At 25.3% G+C, this 26,451-nt stretch overlaps 1 protein-coding gene across 1 annotated transcript in view; it reads right to left on the bottom strand.

The window, feature by feature from the left end:
• Nucleotides 1–26,451, bottom strand: part of LOC129606092 (ras-related protein Rab-30) — a 104,219-nt gene that overhangs the window by 22,055 nt on the left and 55,713 nt on the right. Inside the window, exon 2 of the mRNA XM_055516196.1 lies at nt 2,579–2,675. The gene's annotated coding sequence lies outside the window, so the exon portion shown is untranslated. The remainder of the gene's footprint in view (nt 1–2,578; nt 2,676–26,451) is intronic.

Here is a 26,451-nt window from a genome sequence, read left to right as displayed (position 1 = left end):
GATAAAGCTCATCAAAGTCAGAATTTTGGTTTTGTTTTTGATTTTTTTTCTTTAAAAAACTGAAAATTTCTCGAAAATTCGTGTTATTATTTAATTTTTTATTGTTTTCTTTTTTGGTGCGCCACAATGTGTTCTAAAAGTTATTCCATATAACATTTTTCTCTATCTCTCATAGTCTTGCCAGTTAAAACGTCTCAAATATGTTTAAATAACATGCGAAAAATGTCACAGTTATAAAATTGAAACATAACATTCACAAATATTTTATTAGTTTAGTATGTATAATAAGTAATTTGTTCGGAGATTAATAGAATAAAATACAAGTAATTTCCCTTAAAGTAGTTCTAAATTTTTTAATCAATCTCAAATTTTTACAGCAAAATTCAAATTAATCATAAAGAATCAAAATGTTATATAAGGTAACGGTAATACTAATAAAAGCTCCTTAATAAATTATTTTTCCCTAAGTAAATTTAAATGACAATAACTCTAAAAATACACCTAATCTATACCTAATTCCTACCTTTTTATCATCCCATTTTCTTAATTTAAATCCTTGAGGATTTAAATTAATGTATGATCAAATAAACAAATAAGGTCCTATATATTAAATATTAAGGTTTTAATATCTTCTAATTTTAATTTTGAAAAACTTTTTTCTTCAGGTATATACGTAGATAAGGTACCTTTAAAAAATTTCCATTTAACTAAAATATCAATAATAATATAAGTAATTAATTAACATACCATAAAAAGGATAACCCTAAGTATTAAATCTGTAATATTTTTCATACACTTTCACACTCATGCAATTATTTCAAATTCGTTTCTTACCCAAAAAAAAAAACATATTAATTTTTTGACATTTTAATATTATTTTTCAAGGTCATTATATAATAAATTTTATTGATTTACAATATTGTAAGCACGTACATAATATATTTTATTTATTTATAAAATATATATACGTATGTAAACATACATATATAAGTGTATTGAATATGAAAACAAAATGAAAGTCAAATTGGTACAAACCATCATTTTACCCAAAAATATTTTAAATGAAAATTTCATTCGTACTTCAAGGCTTTTCGATAACAAAAATTAGTTCAACTTGAAAAGCTTTAAATTTTCTATAATATTTTATATTAATGTAGGTATGTATGCCATATATCACATTTTCATAAATATACTGTCGGTATTGTTTGTATGTGTAATATATTTACAAACTTACATTAAACATTATAATATTGCTATAGGAAAACAAAATCAGTCCTTTTATGTATAAAACAAGAGACAGAAACTAAAACCATTTTTGTAAATATTTAATTTTACTTTATATGGCAAAACAGCAAAAAAAAAAAACAAACAGAATCTAGAATAAAACAAAAAATTTTCGTTTTTAAATTGAAGAGCTTTTTTAATTCATTTATCATATAAAAAGGACTTCTTATCGAATTTCAGTATTGGAAAATCTAAACTAGCTAGCTACAAAATATAATAGAGAAAAAACCAAAAGAAAAACTTAAGAACATAAAATTTTACTTTAGTATTCAAAAGACTTAAGCAAATATTGTGGTGACAAAGAAAAATTTAGATTTGAAAATTTAAAAAGGATGCTTTTATGTTTTGGTTTCTATTTTTTTCTGCCAATATATAAGAAAATGAAAAAATAGAACACTATTTGCATCTAAATGAATCATTTGTGTATTTGAATTCTTTTAGTTTGTTGTCATTTATACCAGAAAAAATAACACCAAAAACAAATTTTTTGAATGCTCTTTTTCCATATCATTGCAACAGATTTGATGATAAGATCTTGCATCGAATATATAGGCCTGAAATTTATTTGTTGCTCTGTCATGAATTAATAATATCCGAAAATATTGATCATAGAGATTTGAATACATAAATTTTTTTCATAGATTTTCTACATCTAACTACATCAACATTGCAATTACATTGAGAAATATTTAAAATTATTAAATTGTTAAGAAACTCGGGTCGAACTAATGGCTTCTAAAGCAGGACATTTTTTTTAAATATTCATTCTTTTTAAAAATTAATCTGTTTGAATGAGAACTCAATAATCTCATCTGTATTTGAAATTGATATTGTGGTATTTCCTTCTGATGCATACTTCTTGGGGACGAAAATAAGATTGGTAGTAATTTCCTAAAAGAACCCGAAAGTAAGAAAGATCGTTGCAAGATTTCAACATTTAAAATTCCTTAAAATAGATTTTATTTAACAAAGAAGTAGGGATATAAAATTATGTTCGAACACATTTAATTAATTTTAGTTCGGCACTGTCGAATTATTAAATAAATATTTATAAAATAAAATTACTTTTTTAATTTTAAATTTCAAATTTCTTTTGAAAATTTTCGTAGGCCAACACTACTCCGAGAACTTAATAACTGCGAAATATAAGTAATTGGAAATGAACATAATAAGTATCACATCCATTTTGAAAAATAATATTATATGTGCATTCCCTATTTAATCATGAAACAATACAATTACAAATTTCAAACACTATGTTTTATAAATACATACATTACACTTCCTTACTTACCAGCTTTTATTTCTGAAAGCAATTATCAATTTTGTTTATCTTTGGTCCCAAAAACCATCATTTGAATTTAATTTTAAATTGACATTGGTTTGTGAATCTGTAATGGAAAAAAATCATAAAATAATTAGTTAATGAAACTATTTCTAAGCAAAAACAATTATTGAGTTTTAATTTATTTATTAAGAATGAACCGGGATTTATGTACTTACATTAAAAAAGTTAATAATACAAACAATCTTACTCATGTTAATCTTTTGGTTTCATATAATCTAATGCGACTTTTAACAATGCTCACATATCACGCGATTTAACTGAGCTTTGTAGATTCCAATTTGACTCCTAATATTGACTCCTGATATTGATATAGACTTAATTCCTAATATACAGCACTTTACGACATTATAAACTGATTTTTGTATTAATAAAATAAAAATATTTTGATTTTAACAATAAATTTGACTTTATTCCTAAACTTGAAAATAATCGTAATCAAACCAAAATGATTGATAGATTTTGTTACTTAATATCTTGACATTTGATTGAATATCAAATACAAATAAATAAAATAAGAAATAGAAAAATCGAATTCATAAAATCTTAATCTTAGAATCTTAATTTATTTTATATATTTATAGTAATTTTCTTTCTTTTGCCCCAATTCTGTAAAAATTTTCTTTAAATTTCTTCTAGGCATTTTCAAAAATAATAGTACAAATTTAAGAAATTTGAGACAATATTGAAAATAAAATAAGAGAAAATTTCTCTTAATGGAATTTTTTTTTCTCTTATATTAATTCCAATTTAATATTATATTTCATTGGTACCATTCAACATTTTCGGTGACGTTCGATCGAAAAATCGATAGTAAATTAAATTTTAAATTCTTATATAGAATAAAATCTCACAAGGCATTTTGTATACGTACGGCATTACCATAATAGTTATATACTAGTTATTTAAATAATTAATTTCAATGGCATGGCAGGGTGTGACGTGGTTTAGGTGTCTGTATTTCATTGATATTTTAATTTATTTTGTTGCCGACAATATAATTATTTTGCAGTTCCAGATAAATCACAAATCAATATTAATCAAAATTTACTATAAAATATCAATAAAAAAAACAATAGAAAAAACCTAAACAAATAAAAGAAATTATAACAATAAAATCTATTTGACAATTTTGGAAAAAAATTTATTCATCAATTGAATATAAAATTGTGTTGTTATTCGCGCAGTCAACAAATTTCAATTTATTTTGAATGGAAAATTTTCTGTTACTCTTTATACCCGTACGAACGTATGTTCGAAGGGTATACTAAATTTGCCTTACCGTTTGTAACGCTAAGAAATAACGGTGTTAGATATAGACTCAAGTGTATGTTTTTGATCAGCGTCAAATTCTGAGTTAATTTAGCTTTGTCTGTCCGTCCGTCCGTCCGAACGATAACTCAAAAACTAATAGAGCTAAGTTCACCAAATTTTCACAAATGATTTATTGAAGTAAGTGCCAGAACCCTATTTAAACTGGACGTGATCGGGGTACCGGTTCGGGCAGCTGCCATACAACTTCAAAATTTATTTGGCTATATCTCAGAAACTATAAAAGTTGTGGTATTGAAATTTCACACAAACAAATATATTAGTAGGCCTAATGTGTCTCATAAAAGTCGTTGAAATTACTTGGCTCCTTCTGGTACCTGCCATACAACTTCAAAAGTTATTTGACTATATTTCAGAAACTATTAAAGCTATGGCATTGAAATTTCACACAAGCGAAGATATTAGTAGGGCCAATGTGTTCGATAAAAGTCATTTGAATTGCTTGGCTCGTTCTGGTACCTGCCATACAACTTCAAAATTTATTTGGCAATATCTCAGAAGCTATAAAAGCTGTGATATTGAGATTTCACACAAGTGAATATATTAGTAGGGCCGATGTGCTTGATAAAATTCGCTAAAATTTCTTATCTCTTTCTGGTAGCTGCCATATAACTTCAATAGTAGTTTAGTACAGCCAGTATTTTGAAAAACACATAGTACTGAAATTTTGCATAAATTAATATGGTAATACGGCAACTTAAAGTCATAGTCTGCCCTATAGTTAGTTATGCCACATTAGTTATTCGCATATTGGATAACAAATTCGTACGGGTATCACAGAGTTGACAAGGTCAACTCTACTTTTTTTCTCGTTTTTTATTTTATTAAATTGAAAGACAAAATGTGACATTTTAAGAAAATTGTCAACAACAAATAAAATAAAATCATTTTTTTTCTAATTTTATTAAAGTTTTCAATTTAATTCTTTATTAAACTATCATTGAAGGGAACGTGATTTCTACACTATCAATTTAAAATCAATAGAAAAATTCATCTTGATTTTATTCAAATTTGGTTAAACTTTGTGTATGTAGTTCCAGAAATCTTTAACAATAGCATTTCTAATGAAAGCAATAATTTATGTATGTATTTATGTACCGACGTATGTATATGTATAAATTTTCATGGGTAGGACTACAACTGCAATTTGAATCCTTTGAACGAAATTCGTTGCGATACATAATATGTATAAGATTTACAGTACTATCATTTGCGTACATATACAATCTCCATATGTAGGTAGCACGAAAAGTTTTAGATCAAAGTCAAAGACACAATGATAAATTTTAGATTAAATTGAAGTCTTTCTTAATGTTAAATGATATTGAACAATTGTAGAATAGGTCAGTTTCAGCGACTATTCATAGGCCATGAGTTGGCTGTTTATCCTACATCAAGGCATACATAGGGAAAACAAAATCAAAATTTCACTTTTAATTTTATTTTTAATTACAAATATAGAAATTTTCTTTAAAATCAATAGCAACTAATTCTCATCTACTTAAAAAGAACTTTATAACTGCAATGTTTTTTTTATTAAGCTAAAATTATATTGTGATCCGCCAACTGTCACAACAAATTTTCATAATTAATTTTACTCAATACTCTAATTATTCTATTTACGAGCTTTTTACAGTGATAATTCATAATCTCGAGAATTTTGTCAATCTAGATCCATAATATCCAAATTTTTCTACCACCCTACGTCTTAAAAATGAAGAATAAAAAATTATTGCATTCGTTATTCTTATAAACTATTTTTATCACGTCCTTGCTATCAACATATCAAAGCGAAATTTAGAAAAACTCTGGACACAAGAATTAAATACAAAACTAAAATGTTAAAATTTACATTTGAACACTTTTACTACATTTAAACCTTATACACTACTTACAATACCTTTAAAATTTTTTTATTTAAAAATTTACGTGACATGGAAATAAGTACGTTTACACATGAATCATTTCTAAGAGCAGAAAGTGAGGGAATTGAATTCACTTTCGGTTTTGTGATAAAAAAATAAATTAGAAATAAAAATTATTCAATTTTAATGTTGATAAAATACGCAATTTTTTGAATGGAATATAAAGCGAATGGTCAATAAACTCATTCAAAAAGAATATTTCATGGAATCCTAAAGGAAATTAGGTAAATATTTGTGAAATGAGGAGCTTTGTCATTTGTAGAAATATATACTGTTTAATATTATTGGCACATAATTAATTGTTTTTGAAAAAGAAAGTTAAGCAAGTTAAATAAGGAGTGTCCTCTCAAGCTTGTTTGAATTTAAAATTGCAAACAATAACACAGATCTTTACTACCAATAACGTTAACGAATCGAAAAATTTTGAGAATCATGAAATCGTCTTTGAATTGCATGGATAGACAGCTGGTTTCAAAGTAGAATTTTCAACTGTTTGTCTATGTATTAGAAACTTACAACAATGTAAATAAAATTGGGTCAAACCAATGGTTTGTATTGTAGCACTTTTCCCTTCAACAAAGAAAGTACTGCTTTTAATTAATACAGTCTATGTATACCGTCGACATTATTAAAATTATTTTCATTCATGTACGGAGCTATTTCTACGTTTGCATACATTTAGGATGAACGATTTATGCAGTCTGAAATAAAGCAAAATTAATTTAAAGAAGGGTTCACATGATTCTCGATTTTAAGGATTGTGTGAATTAAGAAAAATAGCTATATTTTTTAATGACACGGAATTTACCGTTAGCTTTTTACTTTTATAGAAATTTGAAAAACCTTGTGGTTTCGTAAATATAAGGTGCGAAGTATTAAAATTTTACAAATTTCGAGAGGTGATAACTTGAGAGGGGTGGAGATGGGAAAAAATTTTCTTCTAACGAAAGAAAATATTTATGAATATCTCAGAGCTGCTGACTGTATCAGACTCCTGTAACCTAACGTAAGGTGTAGAAGAAAAACGGCATCAAAAATTTGGAAAAAAAGGATTTCAGATAACGGTAAATTTTAACCGCCATTTTGCTTTTTTAAAGTCCAGAAATGGTATTCCAAGATACAAGAAGCCACCTACTATTTTTCTTCCTTTGCAAAATTTGAAAAATAATTATGGCTTCATTGCAATAAATAATTAAAAAAATACCATTTTTAGGGTTTTAGGGGGTATAACTTTAACGTAAATAAGTTTCTAGTAAAGATCCATGTACGTATAAAATTTCAGCTTTCTATCTTCTAGGTAGAAGTTTTGTAAACAAACACACGGACAGACGGACGGACGGATGCACAGAGTGAAACTAATAAGCACTTTTTTTCAGAAATTTTTTTGAAAAGTGCTAAAGAATAAATGTAATAAAAAAGCTTGTGAGCCAGACCCTTTCAAAATCAAAATTTTTAGTTTAATCTTCAAATTTCTCAAAAAATCACACAAAACACTTTAACATAAATAAATTGAAACCAAAAAACAAAAAATTATTCTAAAAATTTATTTAAAATTTTTCTGATATTTTTATTTAATCCTTAGAACCACAATTGACCGAATGAACCACAATTTCCTTAAATTTTAATTTAAAACAAATGCATTGGAATTGACAAAAGCCTCTACTTAATTAATAATCCAAGGAAAAAGAACAACCTTAAAAATTTTAAACAGCATTTTCAGTTTTCTTTAAACAACAAAATATTTATTGTACTTCACTTTTAAAATAATTTCACTTTAGTTAATAAGCAAGCACGTTTCATGTCTATAATAAAAACTTTTCAAACAAAAAATATTAAAATTAGGATTATAAAAAAAAAAAAACAAAAATGACAGCCGCTTAAGCATTTTCATAGAACAGTTGTGTCTGAATTTTTTTACTGACATTTGAATAATTTCCAAAAAAAAAATAAATGAAAATTTACCGCACTTTATGAGCTATAAAAAAGTGAAGTATACGATATTTTACCTTTTAAAATTTTAATCTTTATATTACCTAACAAGTACACAAATTTGATAAAGTACCACGTCGTACTTATACACATTTCTTTTTTTATGAGGAGATACACAATATAACAGAATTTTATATAGCCTTTTTGATATAGAATGAGGATGTTTTTATGACGAAAATTTAATGATGTTAATCACATTTATACAACCATAATCCTCTGTGTACAAATGAATGATCATATTTAAAATTGGCTATCCTTAAAAAAAAAAAAAAAACAAATTTAAAATCAGGTCATTAGTTTCTTTCGTATCCTATATACTATGTGAAATTAATTAGATTATGTACTTAGAAAGTCCTTTATGAATGAATTTTAATGAAATTGTGAATTAAATGTTTTATGATGGTTTAAAATTTTTTTTTTTAATTTAGCTATAAAGAATTAAATTTAATTAATTGTATAAGTATAGACGAGAATTCTAAAATTTAAGAGATGATGGCAAATTCATATAAAACAAAATAATGCGAATGATAGTAAAAATTAAAAATGAAGTTGGAAAATTTAATACTGACAACCACTATTATCAAATGTAAAAAGAAGAAAAACGGTGTATTTTGGACATATAATGCGTGGCGAAAAATACGAGCTTCTATAACTGATAGTTCAAGGGAGAATTGAAGGCAACAGAGATATTGGAAGAAAACAGTTATCATGGTTGAGAAACACCAGGAATTGGACTGGCATTTCAAACATAGGCGACTTAATGCATGTGGCGACGAACCGTAAAGAGCACAATAACATCGTTGCAAGAATATAACAAGAACAGCAATCGTCAACGACATATATAACCGCTAACATCCAGAAGTGGATAGGCACATTAGAGAGAGAGAGCCACTACTCGTTATTTCGATGACTCCAAGCAACTGGTTCCTCGTAGATCAAGAATACTCGTTACTCTATACTCGTACGCAATATTTCCTATTGCCACGTCTAGTACTTAGTATTAATTAGTTTTATTTTTTTTTATAAATAGTAAATGGAACAATGAGAATGTGGCAGACTCTTGATAGAATTAGTTCATGTGTTGTTGTTGTTGTATAGTTGCGTTTATTACATTGTGATGTTAATTACATCAAAATATTGTACTTATGTATAAGTGAAGAGCATTTATGAATTTTGTGTAAAAGTAAATTGTAGTTGGAATAGCGTTTTGATAAAGAATTTCAATATGCTCTTATTAAAGAAGCTCTGATAACTCTTATCGACTTAAATCAAAAATCATACTCTCCGATCGTGTAATAGAAGCTAAAAAAACAATAAGAAATTAAAAAAATCCCAAAAAATGGTACAATTTTTTTTGGAACCTATTTTTTGAGCAAAGAAGAGCGGATATACTTTTAAATTTTTTCCGAAATTAATGTTCATTATCAAAATCCAGGAATACTTTTTTTAAATTATATCTGTCCGACTACTGATTACCAAGATACAAAGGGAATATCTAGTAACGAGTAAAAAGTAACAAGTACCTATAGTAACAATTAAAAGTATTCAGTGAAATAACTAGTATTCATGAATACCAAAAAGTAATTTAATTGCACATCCCTAATAAAATGTCTGCCTCTCATTTAAATCATTTTTTCATTTTTATGACATCTTCATTTTTTAATGGGCTCCTTTCATTAAAGCAATTGAAATCTCATTTAAATACAAGCGTTTTTATAGCTCAAAATTTTGACTGACAAATTCAATAATGGAATTCACATTTTCTATTACTAAAGTAGCTATTTTTACTATATTTTGAATTTAAAACTTTTTTTTTACAATTTTATTGACAACATTATTAAGATTGGTTTAACCTTAACACAATACCTTTAAAATTTAATATTTAAAGCATTAAAATTGTATAAAAAATTTGGAAAGAACAAAAAATTACAATACTCCCGCAAGCAACAAAAATTAAGTTTTTAAAATATTTATAAAGTCTTAGTCTTAATTTTGACAACACAATATTTTACAATAATTTTGTCACATGACTAAAGTTTACATCTACTCTCAATATATACAAAGTTTGTATATATGCGCGTATAAAGCAAATAATTTCACTTTAGGGTATTTTAAATAAATTAATCCCCTAAAGGGAACTAAATTAAATTCACAAAAAAAAAAAAAAAATAGATTTTAAAAAAGCTACATTATTTTCTCATTAGACTCCATAGTCATCAAAAAATTTTCCATTTTTAATGTAGATACTACAAATTTATGAATGCTTGTAAAATTTTATACTTTTAAAAGCATTTTTCATTTTAGTAGAAATTTTTCTATAAAAATCGTCTATATATTTATACTATAAATTTTATAAACATATAAAAAAGAAATTTAACATTGTATGAAAAGAAATTCAAAACAAAAATCATCTTAAAAAGGACCAAAAATGAATCCTTTAGAAAAGGAAAAATAAAAAAAAAAAACAATTTCTGCTTCTTTTTTCATTCTTAATTTCCTAACAAACTATTACAATAAGCTTAGAATCTATTTTTGATAGACATTAAGTTCTACTACGTTCACACATATATGGGCATATGCTACAGTAATGCACACACCCACATACATACATGCATAGTTATACACCTGAGAGCATATAAACATTAAATTAATTTAATTTTCTCTTTTCTTTTTTTATTTTTATTTTTTATATTCATTTTAGGTAAATACAAGTATAAATTGAATAAATGTGTAATATACGTGCAAATTTAACTTTTTCTCTTATATAATATGATGATATTTCTGTCATTTATCTAAATTTTCAATTCTTACATATAAGTGTATATATTTCAAGGTATATAATGTATATGAAGAGAAAACTTCACCTCAATAAATATTCATTCCAATAAATATTTAAAACCATTAGTACTGGAATATAAAGCATTTATTTTTTTTCTGAATATAAAAATAAAACTTAAATTTTTATAAGAAAAAAGAAAATATAATATGAATAAAATTTCCTTTAAATGAATCCTATTCATATATAAAAAACAAAAATAAACAGAACCAGTAGCTAAGGCAGATGTACAGTGTAAGTTATCGAATTTTAAGATAATTTGCCTAAAATTTTAATAATTTAGCAGATTTATTTTAAACTTTACAGTAAATTATAAATTTTTATAATTTGTAGAACCAGATTATATACAAGTACAGAAGAGCCGCGATGCCAAATCAATTGCGACACCGACTTTGGTCGGCATTCTGCTACAAACGACAAATAAGAATGCGTGCAAATTCTTGTCCCTAATTAAAAGAAACTAGAAATGACTAATTCAAATTTGGGAGTGTTATGAGCGGTATGAACAAAAAGCTATAAGTAAAACCATTTGGTTAAGAATTATGTCGAAAATTAAATGCGAATCATAAACAGCAGTGTTCGAAAACTATATTTAAAATTTTGTTTTTGACCTCTCATTTCAATTTACGTATACCAAAAATTGTGTATTAAAAATTCTTATTCGTAACTGCTTTTGTGAAAATTCTTAGAATATATGAAATCTAGAATGAAATTATTCTTTTGTTCAAGAAGAAACAAAATCGAGCATGAAAATCCAAAACAGTATAAAAGATTTGTGGATAAATAAGAGCAAACTAAATTAATTTATATTTGAATATTTTGCATAAAGTACATATCGAGATATTCGGAGCAAAAAGAGTAATTTTAAATAAACAAAAAGATTGGACTGACCTAATTTTCAGCTTTGTAAAATTTCAAAAACATTGAAATTTTTTATTTGTTTTAAAAAAAGTAACCATCATATAAATTTCAAAATTTCGAACAAGGTATTAGGTTTGTGTTCCCACTGTATATGTGCGCATATGGAATTTTTCATCTAAACTCTTAACATCTATAAAAAATACTTTTATTATTCTTAAACCTTTTGAACACTATATCCTATGCACTACAATCCTATTTCATATATATTTTCAATTTAAAAGCTTGAAAAAAAAATTTCCTATACTATACAGTTATTATACAGGAAAAAATAAGAAGAAAAACTATTACGAAATAATAAATTGCATATATATGAGAAAGAAAGGATAATATAACCACACATATTGCTTAAAATTATCCTTAAATATTAGATAAATTTTAAATTTATTAGATTTAAGAAAGAAGGTAGATAGTTGCTATTATTATTATTGTGCCTCATAAAAATAATAAACAAACAACAAAAATATTTTTTATTATCGAAATTTTCTTCTACTATACTATACCCCGCACCATATAAATCTACACATATAATAATATATATTACAAACATAATATGTGGGTCTATATCTACTTAAATGTACGTGATATATAAATGAATTTTTCTTATGACCAAAAGAACGAATTTATCCATGTTCTATAGAGATAAAATAGAAAAACTACAAGGATAATATTATTTTATTGGACTGAAAACAGCAACAATTTTATATTCTCATATTATTTATGATACGATATAGCGAGCCAGAGAAACATCACAAAAAATATAAGAAAACATGAGAAAAATAAAATAAATAAATAAATAAATGAAAAGTATCCTGTCATCATAATTTTAACCCACACTGTTATCAGAAAAAAAATTCGACAATCATATTGTTACATAATAACCCAATAATAATAAATTTGAAACATGCAATCAATTACAAGATTCTTATTCTCTTCTTGCTTTTTTGTACAACTCCTATTTTTTTTGGAAGTACTTTTTCTCCACCGCATTTATCAATTATAAAATCCTTATCAATATTATTTCATATTTTTACTCTTTACACTAAAAACAGTGCTGTCAATATCTTGCCTATATAAGTGTATTTTTGGCATCGCATTCTGTAATATTTCGATTTATATAAATTTATGGAAGCACAAATAAAAAACAAAATATAAGGATTCTTATAATCACAATCATATCTTATAAAAGTCACATGATATTTCAGAATATTGCACTTCAGTAAGGCAACATAAAAAAGCAAGGATATAATATCTTATAATTACTACTTGAGAAATTAGCGTTTATATGTATATATGTATTATATATTTACATATCTATACAGGCTAATTTACACTCTGCAACATTTTGAAAACTCTACATTAATTCCACATCTCTTTTCCTTGCATAAGCTCAAAGAAAGAGAGAGGAGCAACTTTTGAGAACAGAGGATATGAAATGAAGTGTTAAAAATTCCAATACGTTGAACAATGTAAATTGCGGGTACTTATTATTTCAGTCTATGTATACCTACTATATCCTATCCTTTAATTAGGCTAAAAACTTTTTGACGCTTAAATAACTTTTATCTGTTCGTGTATATATGTTTATGTTATATATGTATGTATGTATATGAGTAAACCTAATCTTGTTCTATATTGTGCATATCTTTTATATGTATAGTATAGTATAATAACCTAAAATATATATATGTATATGCATATATCTATATTTTATTACACATAGTTACAAGAGAATTGACTAAACAAGAAAAGAACAAAATTAAATTTTGAATTAATAAAATGTGTTCGTATATATTTTGTATGTAAAAGTAAATATACATATATATATATATAATGTTTATATTTCAATGTATATATATATGTACATGTAATAATGTATGCCTCAATGCACTTTAAAATATACTTGCTATATTCACAGAGGACTTGCAAAGAAAAACTGGAAAAAATATGAAAAATTCAAAATATTCATATTTTAAAATATAATGGAATAAAAATATTTGATACTGAATATTGTAAGAAGTTCATAATAAATTTTATAAATTTTGAAATTTTGAAAAAAAAAAATTTAATTTAATAAAATTTATTTTTAAATTTAAAATGAAATAATTCTCCTTTTGATTTTCTTTCCCATCAACCACTCACTTCATGTGATACTTCCACCCACTTTCTGTACTCTCTCTCTCTCTTTTTGCCACATTTCTAAAAAAATTTGAAATAAATATGCCCATAGTCCATCTATCCGTTTGCTTTTAAGGTTTTTATACCATTGAAGAAAGAAAAGGTGAAATTTAGACACAAATAGATTCTAGTGAATGCATTTTCTCTAGAAAAATTTTTTTTTATATTCAGCTTTAGGCTTCACAAAGTAAGGATGAGTAACCAAAATTTCTTTATATTTGCTTCATTTCCGATGTTATTACAACCAAATATTTGCCACATATCTATTTTTGAGCCCCACTTTCTTCGACACTAAAGATAATCGTTTTCTTACCCAAACGCAGCTTGCAAATAAACTAAATTAATTTGCCTTAAAATTCCAACTTCATAGTAGTATTAATTTTGAAAAATTGTTTCTTTATCGTAAATTTCTGCAAAATCATATGATAATGCAAGAATTGATTTATTATATAGTTTCTCATTACTTCGATCCAAAGCTATATAAATACAAGCTCTACATTTGAGTTTTTGAAAGGAAATGTGCTATTTTACAAACATAGGTTAATTTTATGATAATTTCAAATGGTTTTTTTTAATATCATCAAAATTTTTTATGAATATTTTGCTTTAAAGTTCTTGAATTATTTTAGTAAAAATTCAAAATTAAATTATTTTAAATTGTAAGTAGCCTCCTCAATATTGTTAATTTATGTATAAAACATAGTGATTTTATCTCGAAAATTATGCCAATTTAATTTAATTAATTATTCTCAATTGTAATGGCGACGCCCGAATTGAACACCATTTTGACAAATTATTAATATGAACAAGGATACTTTTAAAACCTGAAATACTTGGTGTTTACTTATGGTCGGTTTGAACATTTTTGCCCGAGTGCCACGAAATGTAATGACAAGTTTTAATCAAATATAAAAGCCTGAGCAATATCATTTTCACAATTTTATGTACCAATTATAAAACTTAAATTGATTTCAATAATCCAGCCTACTTTTTTTATTGAATATTCATTAGTTTCACCAACCAAAAAATAGCAATAACGATAATGCGAAAAAATGTAAATTTTTTTATTTTGAAATTTTTTGCTTCAGTCATTTTTATTATATTTTTCTTGCTCTTTATGTGCAATACTTTTTAATTTTTTCTTTTTTTGCTCATGAAATGTCAATGGATATTGGAAAAATATGAATCATTCATAGTATATACCATCAACACTATACAACAGATCATCATTATTTTCAGCAACAATCATCAACATCATCATCATCATCATCAACATCACCGACTTTATCATTATATTTCGTTGGATATTATATAAGATAGTTGGGATTAACTGTCTGTACGTGCAAAATGCGCTTAGAAAATTATATATTTATTTTTTGTTTGTATGTATATATTTTTGAATATATTCAGAGTGCCCCATATTGAAATTTATAGACAAGGATAAATTTATGGGGAAAAAAATAAAATGTTGAATGAAAAAAAAAAAAATTTCAATTTAGTGCAGATTTTTTACTCTCTTTATTATTTTTTCTTTTTGTTTTTGTTCTTTAATTGAAAATTATCATAAAATCCAAAGAGGCAAGCATATTGAAAAAAAAAATTTTTTTTTAAGTGTTATATTTTTCTTTTGCATTCCTACTGCAGCATAAAATTATATAAAAATTCTGTTTCATACTTTTTTTGAATAAAATTAAAATTTTTTTTCTTCCTTTTAAATTTCATTTCATTCTGTCTTCAAAAAAATCCTTAAATTTAATTTCATTCATCTTTTAAAAAGTGTTATATACTTATGGAGTTAACTGTTCAAAAACTTCAATTACAAAGTTTAATGAGCTCGTTTTTTTTTCTCATTTTATTTTTAAGTAGATGAAAATGTAAAAATTAGATTTGAATATTTTCAAAAGAAGAGAAGAATAACAGCAATGTAGACAGGAATTGGAATGAATAAAAAAACAGTGTATTCTAAGTTTTCATATATCCGATGTTTTACCTATTTGTATGTAGTGGAGATTAAATTCTGCTAATAATGAAAAATTTACCCAAAAAAAAAAACAAGAACTTTTGAAATAAGTAGAATTTAAAATTTTTCGTAAAAAAGGAGTTAAAAGTTAAGAAAGCGTAAGGAATATATTCCGGAGAAAATTATGTTAAATTACAGACAAATAGGTAACGAAGCTTTGAAATTCTTTAAATTTTCACTTTACAATTAATTTAATTCTAGAATATAAAACTGCTTAACATGAATTTCAACGACTGCACTGCATTTAAACATATTTGAGACGTCATACATAATATACTACCAGTTCAGCATCCCTATGCCATACGAAACCAAGTTTTGATTCCTTAGACAAAAGTGAAAATTTAGAGAAAAAAGTATGGATTTGAAAATTAACTATAAGATATAAGCATATTCAACATTTTTCGTATTTCGCATGGTCTATCATTTACAAGAACCGTTCTTTCATTCTTTAAACAAAAAATTGTCCTCTTCATAAACACCGTTAATTTTCACTGCCCTTCTAAAAATTTTTCATCTCGCTAACCACTAGTTACATGCACGAAATAAAAATGAAGTATTTTTCATATGAAATTTCTCTTACAAAATATCGAAGAACAAAAATAATTAATAAGAAACTGTTAAAAAGTAAAAAAAAAGAAATTGTTAAGTTAAATGAAAATTTCTTTATCATTGTTAAGAAAAAAAATCTTCATAAATTATTAATTTACCGCACTTGGTAGGTAAAAATTCACTAAATATTACAAAGTCATCTATTGTACTTTGAATACAATACACAAAAGGTGTGGTTTACATCCTATATATAAAAACAAATTTTATTGATGCAACTACAATAATTAATAATTATACAACAGTATATTTGTTAATTATAAGTTAATTAATTCTCCAAGGTCATTTACCTTGCCATTATATTCAAAATTTTATATAAAAGTCATTAGTAATTTTATTTTGTCATGTAATATATTTTTTTTTTAAATTTACTTTTATATCTTTATTATCATGATTAACAATAAATTTATTCCCTGATGTGGTCTATTATTCAATATTTATTTAATAATTATTGAAAATTATGTTTTTAATAATCATTATGTGTAATTATTAAAATTAATGATTAATGTATAACAATATGCAATATAATGATTAACAATTTTCTACTTTATTGTCAAATGACAATTTTGATTGCATTTATGATCTAAAACTAAAATGTACCACACTGAATATTACGATAATTTCATTAAATAAATTTACTTGTTTTATTGAAAATAAATTATTTTCAATTATAATCTGCATCTATCCAAATATAATAAATAAACCACAGAAAACGTATACCAAAATTAAATGTACTATAAGGTACACATATTAAAATATTATACCAATATTGGAACCGATAAAGTCATATGTATATTATTATTGTATTTCAGATAGATATTTACATAATATTGTAAAATTACAAATTTTCGATAACATTTTTAAACGAATACTGTAATCAATATATTAAAAAGAACATATGCAATATACTAGAAGTTGAAATAATGCTGACACCTACACTTTAACTATAAATTCTAAATTACCTATATAATTAAAAAATTTGGAGTTTAAAAACTTGTAAATTGTACAAATTACATTTGAATTTTCAACTGGCTTTGAATTTCAAACGTAAATAAACTATAAGATAAACATATTACAATCCTTAAGTGTAATCATCATGAAAATAATAATGTATAATAATGTAAATTATGTAAGTATATGAATTTTAATTTAAGTATATTGGAATTAAAAGTTTTCCCTAACCCCTAATTTGTTTTAAATTCTCTGTACCCACTATTTTTCAATTATAAAAGAACTTCATTATTTGCAAAAGTAAGGAATCCTGCAAAATATTAATTTTATTAAAAAAATTTTGCTCTATAATTCAATATTCTATCATTTAGAGAAGAAGAAAAATTGGGTTTTTTTTTATATTGGTTAAGTGTCACCAACTTATTTCTATGTTTAGAAATGGTAGTGATTATTAACAGCCTGATCGTGTATCTCACATTTTCTTCTTACTTGTTATTTACTTTCAAATCAGATTTCCCTGTTTTTCTAATGAATATTTTGATTTTTCCAATAAAATTTCTTACTTTTTCAATCGGATTTTTGAATTTAATTTTTTTTAACAAATTATGAACCCAACGTCTCGCATACATTTTATAGAAAAAGCGAGATACGAAATACGGAATAATTCCTCTCACTCGAAAATTACATTATACAATACTTTTTTCTCACTTGCAAGATAAAATAGCAAGATAGACGATAGGACTTTAAATTATCTCCTAAGCTATAGAATATTTCGACCTGACAGAATAATATACATTCTGTATTATTCTAAAGCAATCAATTAAAAGCAAAAAAAAAAAAACAATTTATAATTTTACATTAACAATAAAATTTCAAGTTTTCAAATTCGAAAATAAATTCATTAACATAATTTATATGTACATATATACATACATATACACATATTATGCCATATCTGAATTAAGATAATTTCCGAATCAAGTCCAATAGTCCAATATATTTTTTATTTTGAAATAAAATTATTTAAACATAAAATATCTAAAAATATTTTGATTTTTTTTCGCGAATTTCAATAATTAAGCTTAAAAAAACAAAATAACAAATAAATTAAGCAAATTTTTTTTTTTTTTATTGAAACGCACATTTTTAATTTTTTATAGTTTCCTGTTTTTTTTTTTTGCTTAAAACCTGCGGAAACTTAATACCATTTTAATTTTTATTTTTATATTTTATTTCTTTTAATTTTTTTTTGTGTATTTTTACTTTCATATATTATCAGATCACCTTCATCTTCATTCCATAACTTAACTAAGTATAACAACTACCCAAAAAAAAACAAAAGAGGTCGCATTAAAGCGTACAGTAATGAATTTAGTAAACAGAAAACAACGAAAGAAAAAAAAAACTTTTTAATAATTTTCTCACTTTTTTATTTTAACAATATAAATTCTTAATCCAAAATCACTAAAATATTTTATAAGTATTTGTTTGTATATGAGTCACAACCCATAAAATAATATTACCTTCATATAATAAAATATTTACTTAAACATACAGTTGATGTATGAATATGTGCAAATATTTGCAAGTATACGTACATACATACACACATACATAATATAGTCGGACAACTATATTACTTTATATTCATAAAATCTCCACATCTGGTATACCAAACGAATTTTTTATTTTAAATTTTATTCAACCATCCATCATTCTAACCATAAACTCTACTCCGGAAGCAATTAAATGGACCTTAATAAACTCAAAAGAATTACTAACTGAAATGGTAAACAAAAAAAAAAAACAGTAGAGTTAATAACTTTTTATAATTTTCATACTAACCATAAAAATATTCTAAATTCTAACAGGTGTGGGTTTAAGACCAGTTTTTTTTTTTGGTTTTTAGTATTGTTCGCTAAATACGCATACGAAAAAAAAGCTTTAAAGTAAAACACAAACGCTAATTTAATTGAAAAAAAAAATTACTTAAAAAATGACATCCGCAATGACTAAAATGTTTCAAGTTTCAACAATTTTTTCTTTTCAATATTTTCTTTTATGTAATATCAATTATTGTTATTGAACTCTTGAAACCTGATCTAAATATGCGTTTACAATATTAAGCCATAGTCATGAAATATTTTTTCAAGTTATTCAATTTTTTTTTTTCTTTATAATTTTCTTCTCTTTTTTACATATGTGTAATATTAGATCGAACGATCGTTCACTTTCAGACGTCTTTTTTTTGTGATATACCCGTGAGAATTAAATAAGCAAGGTATTATAGATTTACCTTTCGCGTAGAGCACGTATTTTTGTTTTAGACTTTTCATTTTGGCGTGATTCTTTACTGTTGTGATCGTCAACTTCGATCGTGCATCTGCAGTTTTTGAACAAAACATTAAACATATAATATTGCCAATTTGCGATATTCCAGCTGAAATATGCGCAAAAATGAGAAGTTGAACCATATTTTAATGGAAAAACTACTCTTGAAAAGCTGTGAACAATATTAACAAATATAATTATAGGCGTATTTTACAATTTTTCATGTTTTTCTTCAAATTTTAAACCAAAGGTATAAAAAATTACAAGTTGTATATATTTGTTCAGGATCAAATTTTGGATTAGTTTTGCTATGCTTATTCGGTTATCTGGGTTCCCGTTTGTCTGTCCATCCTCTTCATATAACCGCCCATCTTAATATCATCGTAAGTAATAAAGCCAACCTCATTTTTACAAAAGTGTTTAAAATATTATTATCCTATTAAGATTTTATTCTATCAAAAACAGCGATTTCTGCCAAAGCACTTTACAATTTTGTACTATAGATACTGATGAAGAACTTGAGATCCAAATTAAAGAGCTGTAACAACACGGTCATAATTTTCTTTATGACCGTGTTGTTATATTCAGAATCTCTGACGATTGCCTCAGTCGTAATAGTAAAACGTACTGAACGAGGTGTTAGTCGTATTAATTCCTATGGTAGCTGGCATATAAATCTCAGAATCAATCATGTGTATGTATAGGTATCATAAAGTTGGCATGGCCAACCTACCTAATTGTTTTTGCCTTAATTTTTTTTTATAATTTTTTTTTAATAATAATTTTTGATCTCAATTGTTTTGCATTTGTTGTCACTTATATTTTTTTCCTTTTTTGATTTGCTTATATATTTTGTTCTTATTTTGAATATTGATTTGCATTGTGTACCAGTACCATATGTAGGTTGGTACTTTTAAATATTTTTTGTCATTCATTGTTCTTTTGAGAAAATTTCAATACGGCAAGAAAACGATCGCTCAATTTCAGTATACAAATAATCTACAATCGATGAATCGAAATTTTTTTTGTAAAGTTAAAAAAAAATATTTTTTTTTTTGCATTTTAAATCGATTAAATCAATTCATCTATATACTGTACAATGTAGTGCTCTCTTATTCATGAAATGTAGAGGTTTTTTTACGTGCAATGGCAGAGTTGCTCGCCTGTATGATTCACATTACAATTTATTCAAACAAAATGTTATACATTAATATTGTTCAATGTAAAAAGTAAATAAGTAAATGGTATTTCTCTATACCGCAAAAATAATTACGACACAAAAGTAAATAAAAAAATAAAAGTAAATTCTTTATAAGTAAAAAAATTTAATGCATAAATAATTTTTTCATTTTGGTAAAAGTTATGACATGACATCATAGGATATTGTTAAAATATTTTCTTTTACCAAATCAAAAAAAATTCTGCATTTAAATTTTAAATTTGAAACGAAATAGTTTTGGTAATAATATTAAGCTTTCCAGTTTATATTAATTAAATTGGAATTCAACCCAAAAGATCGGACATGCATAAATCAAAACCCAATTAATATTATATACTGGAATTCTTTAGATTCTTGTAAAAATATTTCATTGTATTCGACTACTTAATAAAAACCTAAATATCTTTTTTCCTTCTTAAAAAGCTGAAAGACACTGATTTGAATTCAGCCGGGAAAGCACATTTTTATTAACTGAACCGCCTCTGTTCATTGTGTTCATTATCTTGTAGTCAAATTATTTTTCGGTATTTAAGAAAAGGCTTTCTTGTAATTACAGTCTTTGCTTTGCAATTTATTAATTTGACTTTATACTTTAGTTTTAAAATGCTTACAGATAAAATATGGTAAAACCCATCATAAAGAATACAAACAAAAGTGTCATCACGGAGTGTAGCATTCCACTTAATTCCTTACAACACTCTTAACATGTAGGTGCGTGCTTGAGAAGCGAATTTACCCAAATTTCTTCATATTTTTGTAAATTAATTTACTGATATTCTTGTAAATTGCTTTGGGTTTCTGATGTTGCAGGAAGTTGCATATTAAAAAATGATGACTGAGGCCTGACATAAAATAACCAAATGTATTTCCGATTTAAAGTGATCATAGCTATTGCAATTATTATTGATTATTAACAAACATTACTAAATTTTAATAAAAAATTATGTATGTATGTATATAATTACCAAAATAGAAAAATCAATAATTATTACAATTCATATAAGTAAATTGTTTCAGGTGGAAATTCAAATTACACCATTATTATTTCATATTCCGCATAATATTTATTTTAACTCGCTTTTTCTGCCATAATTATGGCAACTAATCCATACAAAAAATACCAAATTTATTTTATGTTTTTTTTTTACTTTTAATGATTGTAATTCTGATAATAATTTACGCGTGCTTCAAAAAAAAAAAACATGTTTTTTATGTTTTGGTCATGACTAGATCTACTACCATAATATCTTAACCGACACATAAGAGTTAAATTGTTGAACATTATACATACATGTGAATGTAAATAAAATATTGGTAAAGCAAAAAAATTGAAAAGCTTTTATAAAAAAAACCAAAATAAAAAGTTATAATAACTGATGGATGAATCACTCAACCTACCTCACAATATTAGTTAATAAAAAATTACGTTATTCACATACATAACCTAACCACTTATAAAAAAAATCTGATGTGATCAGCACATAACCGACCGCATTGTATATTGTCTAGTTAAGTGAAATGGTTACAGAATATTATAAAAATGTCTTTTAAATGCTTCTTTCCAATTTTTAAGACATTAGTAACCTTATAGTTAACATAACTAGAAAAATGTAAATTTGGCTCTTAGTAGAGTTTCGCTTTGTACTACCCGAATTTCCAGAAATGCTCGCCAGTTAACCAGAACTCAAATATTAAATTTCAAGAAATTCCGTAGATATGGTGAAAAATGTAAAATCGACCCGCAAATCAGTTTTCGAGCCCTGATCTTTCCAAACAATTTATATGTTCATTGTTTTAATACGAGGAATTCAAGTATTAAATTTCAATGAAATCGGTCAATTATTTCTCTTTATACACGCAAAAATGTATATTTGGCCCGGAGTAAACGTCCAGTTGCTGATGCCAGATTTTTTCCAAAAGCTAGGGATTTTTGAGGACGGTCGAGAAAAGCTTATATATGAAATTTCAAGTAAATCGGTTGAATACTTTCTTCAAAATGTTCAAAAATGTAAAACAGGCCCGATAAAAAGTGCAGTTCCCGAGGCCTGATATATCCCAAAAGTTGATCAATCCGTGCCATGGTGGAAATAAACTTACATATAAAATTTCATCAAAATCGGTTCAGCAGAACTCTAGATACACGCACGCACACACAGACCGACAGACCGACAGACCGACGGACCGACAGTGTACTTACACTTCCCTACTATGGAGAAGTGCATTCCCACCGAAAACTCGATATAAAAATTTGTTGCCTTCACATAACCTACCTATTGTTTACACAATACGGTCGGTAAAAATAATTTTAGTAGCTTCTTCTCCACCATTGAGACAATAATTTTTATATTGCGATTTTTGAAGTTATTTTAATCAAATTTATGGAAAATTTATGGACTTATGGTAAATTTTTATTATCATACACAAAAAAAAAATAAAAATTCTATTAAAATTATTAGAGTACAAACGAAGGATAAAGATTTTCATTTCATTTCATAGCCCTCTCGAATCTCTCATACTCCCATATATAATAAGGTTCAAATTTTTCAAATTGTAGACCAAAAATATAAAAATTCACAATGTATTCCCATTGAAATGCTTATTTTTTTCTTTTTATATCTAAAAATAAATTTATACCATCTTCTTTTGGCATAAAGAAGAACAGTATTATATATGACAGAAAAGGTTAATGGCTTGACCTTTAAAAGAGCTCCAAAGTATGAGATACAAAAACTATAAAAGGAAAGCTTTAAAATTTTATTGTCATAAGAAAAAATTCGTCATGCAACAAAAAAAAATAACGTTTATTTTTAATTATCTTTTCTTCAACTTCATTTGGTTTTAGATTAGAAAGAAAAATGTAATTAATTAAATAGGAAAATAATCTTCTTATTATAATAAAGCAAAATAGCCCAAGTTTACTTAGCGTAATATAGAGAATTCGCAATATCTAGAGTCTCCGGATTCAAATTTATAATTCAATAAAATTTAAATCATTTTGGATAATTCCGAGGTGATTAAAATTGAGGGCCTCCCTTGCTCCTATTAAAAGGAAATCAAAGAAGCCTAGCTGCACGAACATAAGTAAAATATATTCCTTGGGCTATTTCTTCTTCTTCAGATTTGTTTAAAGTAATTTGTATAAAAGTAAAGGCTTCAAAAACAGCAAAAACAATACGTGCGTAAGCAACCAACACATTGAAATAATTTTAAAGGTTTTGCGAAGAAACTATATCAGCTTTTAAAATAAAATAAAATGAAAAATCTACCTTGAAATTTACGATATAATTTAAATACGATTAAACTATTTACGATTTTAATTGCATCTTAGGTTTAACATTGTATAAATAACTTTTAATTTCCTTTTGTATTTGTTAAAATTTATTTATGATACCTAAATAACGTAAAATATATACAAACAATTACTTAACCATTCGAAGCATCTTAGAAAATTGTTTTCGTTTAAGATTTACTTAAATATTTGACCGGATCTTTAAAAACAAATCACACCAAACTTGAAAAACCAAATAAAATATAAGATATAATCTTTGAATGAGTCACAGATCCGGCCAACAACATTATTGTAAATTGTAATCGTGATAATGTTTGTACTTATTTTCAGTCTTGAAAAAAATTTGAATATTTTTATTATTTGCAGTGCATGTAAAATTTATAACAAATTTTATAGTTATATTTCAATATTATAGTTAGTATCTGCCAAATATGGCCACCTATATTGCACTCACATTTTGTATGCAAACTACATATTATTATTATACTTGCAGATATCACGATTATGATTAACTCAATGAATATATGGAAATGAGATTTACTGATAAAGCTCTTTTACTTCAAATTCTATTCATATGTAGTCTGTGTAAACGCTGACTATACTCATACTACATGCTTGGGAAAAAATTATGTGCTTATAGAATTATGTATAAATTCCTTTTCACTAGTAGATAGCAGGTCTTAACACATGTACTCAAAATTAATAGGAGACAAACTGTTCTATACATTTGGGAATTTTTGTTCACAATTTAAAATTTAGGATAAAATTTTATTATGCAGCTACAATAATAATAAAATGGAAGCATAATAACAAAATGGAACTAAGGATTTCTAAAAGTTATGTGCATAATGTAACTTTTTAAGTAGATAAAAGTTAATTCAATATTAATCCGCTGAAAGTTATCAAATCTGACTTACAAATTTAACCATACCAAATTGCTCTTAATTTCACTCAAATTATAATCAAAGATTTTGGTTTTAAAGGAGAATAAGTAATTTTATTTCATTTTATAGCTATTCATGTTAGCTTGAACCAAGGGAGAATGATTTCGCACCTAGATACCTATATCAAATACAAAAAAGACCACTATTATATGCCAAAGTCAATTTAGAGTTATCAAACCAAAACAAGTTTTATCCAGAAAAGTTGATGAAATTTTAAATGCTATCTACGTATGCAGCTTCTAAATTAGAAATTTATCAAATTCATATTACACTCCTTATCTTGAAATATTTTGAAGACACTGTTACCCGCCGAAAGTTTAAATCTCCTCGTTTTCCTTATCATTGCTTTTACTTAATCGAAAATTCATAATATTTTAAAAATCTAAATTTAAAAGTCTTTTTGGCTAAAAACAAATATTGTTAAATTGATAATATTGTTTTGTTTTATAACATTTCAAGTCCTATAAAAAAACGTACTGTTTAATATTATCAAGATTTCAAAATCTAAATGCAAATAAGAGAACAGATTGAAAAATCTTGTCATCTTGTATCACCTCTTTTTAATCTTATTTGGTCATCACATTACGTTATTTATATTCAGATAAAAAAGTATGACACAAGTAGTCGTGATTTGTGATGTTCAAAACTTTATCTTGTAAACTTTTGTTAATCTACACATGAACACCATTAAACAGTAATGAATCACTGAAATTTACAAAAAAAAAATATAAAACGCTTACGTTAAGGTATATGAAATATTTTTTACTTCAAGCTTTTTCAATCACATTTTTGATATTTGATGTATAAATTAGTCAACATACAGTAAAAGATAGCTGAGTGCAAGTAACAAAACCTGTTTAACATCTTTACTTTAAAAAATCGAAATCATCTGGACAATTTTTATAATGGTAAAGCTACAATAGAAATTTGTCAGCAAATCATTATTAAGTAATTGAATTTAATTAATGGTTATGAGTAAATTAAACAATTTGTGGTATTTAACAAGTGTTTCTCTAAATAATTAAATTTATTTTGAGAAAAATTCGAAAAGTTCAACTATCCTATACTATATTAGTATATTGCTTACTTAGTGTATAATGACTTAACCACTTTAAACCTACTACTGTCTTACAATTTTACAATAGTTTATTCCTTATATTGTAAAAAATAATTTGCATTCAACGTATAGTTTTTAGATTAACAAAGTTTTTTCTTGATAAAATTACGATTCCATACAAACAAGCTGCTCATATACCATAATTCTAATTGTTATTCATTCAACAA

Source organism: Condylostylus longicornis, unplaced genomic scaffold (genome assembly GCF_029603195.1).
Source record: "Condylostylus longicornis isolate FDR11 unplaced genomic scaffold, ASM2960319v2 ptg000017l, whole genome shotgun sequence".
In the NCBI taxonomy this organism is placed as follows: domain Eukaryota; kingdom Metazoa; phylum Arthropoda; class Insecta; order Diptera; family Dolichopodidae; genus Condylostylus; species Condylostylus longicornis.
This window is presented reverse-complemented; position numbering and strand designations above follow the sequence as displayed.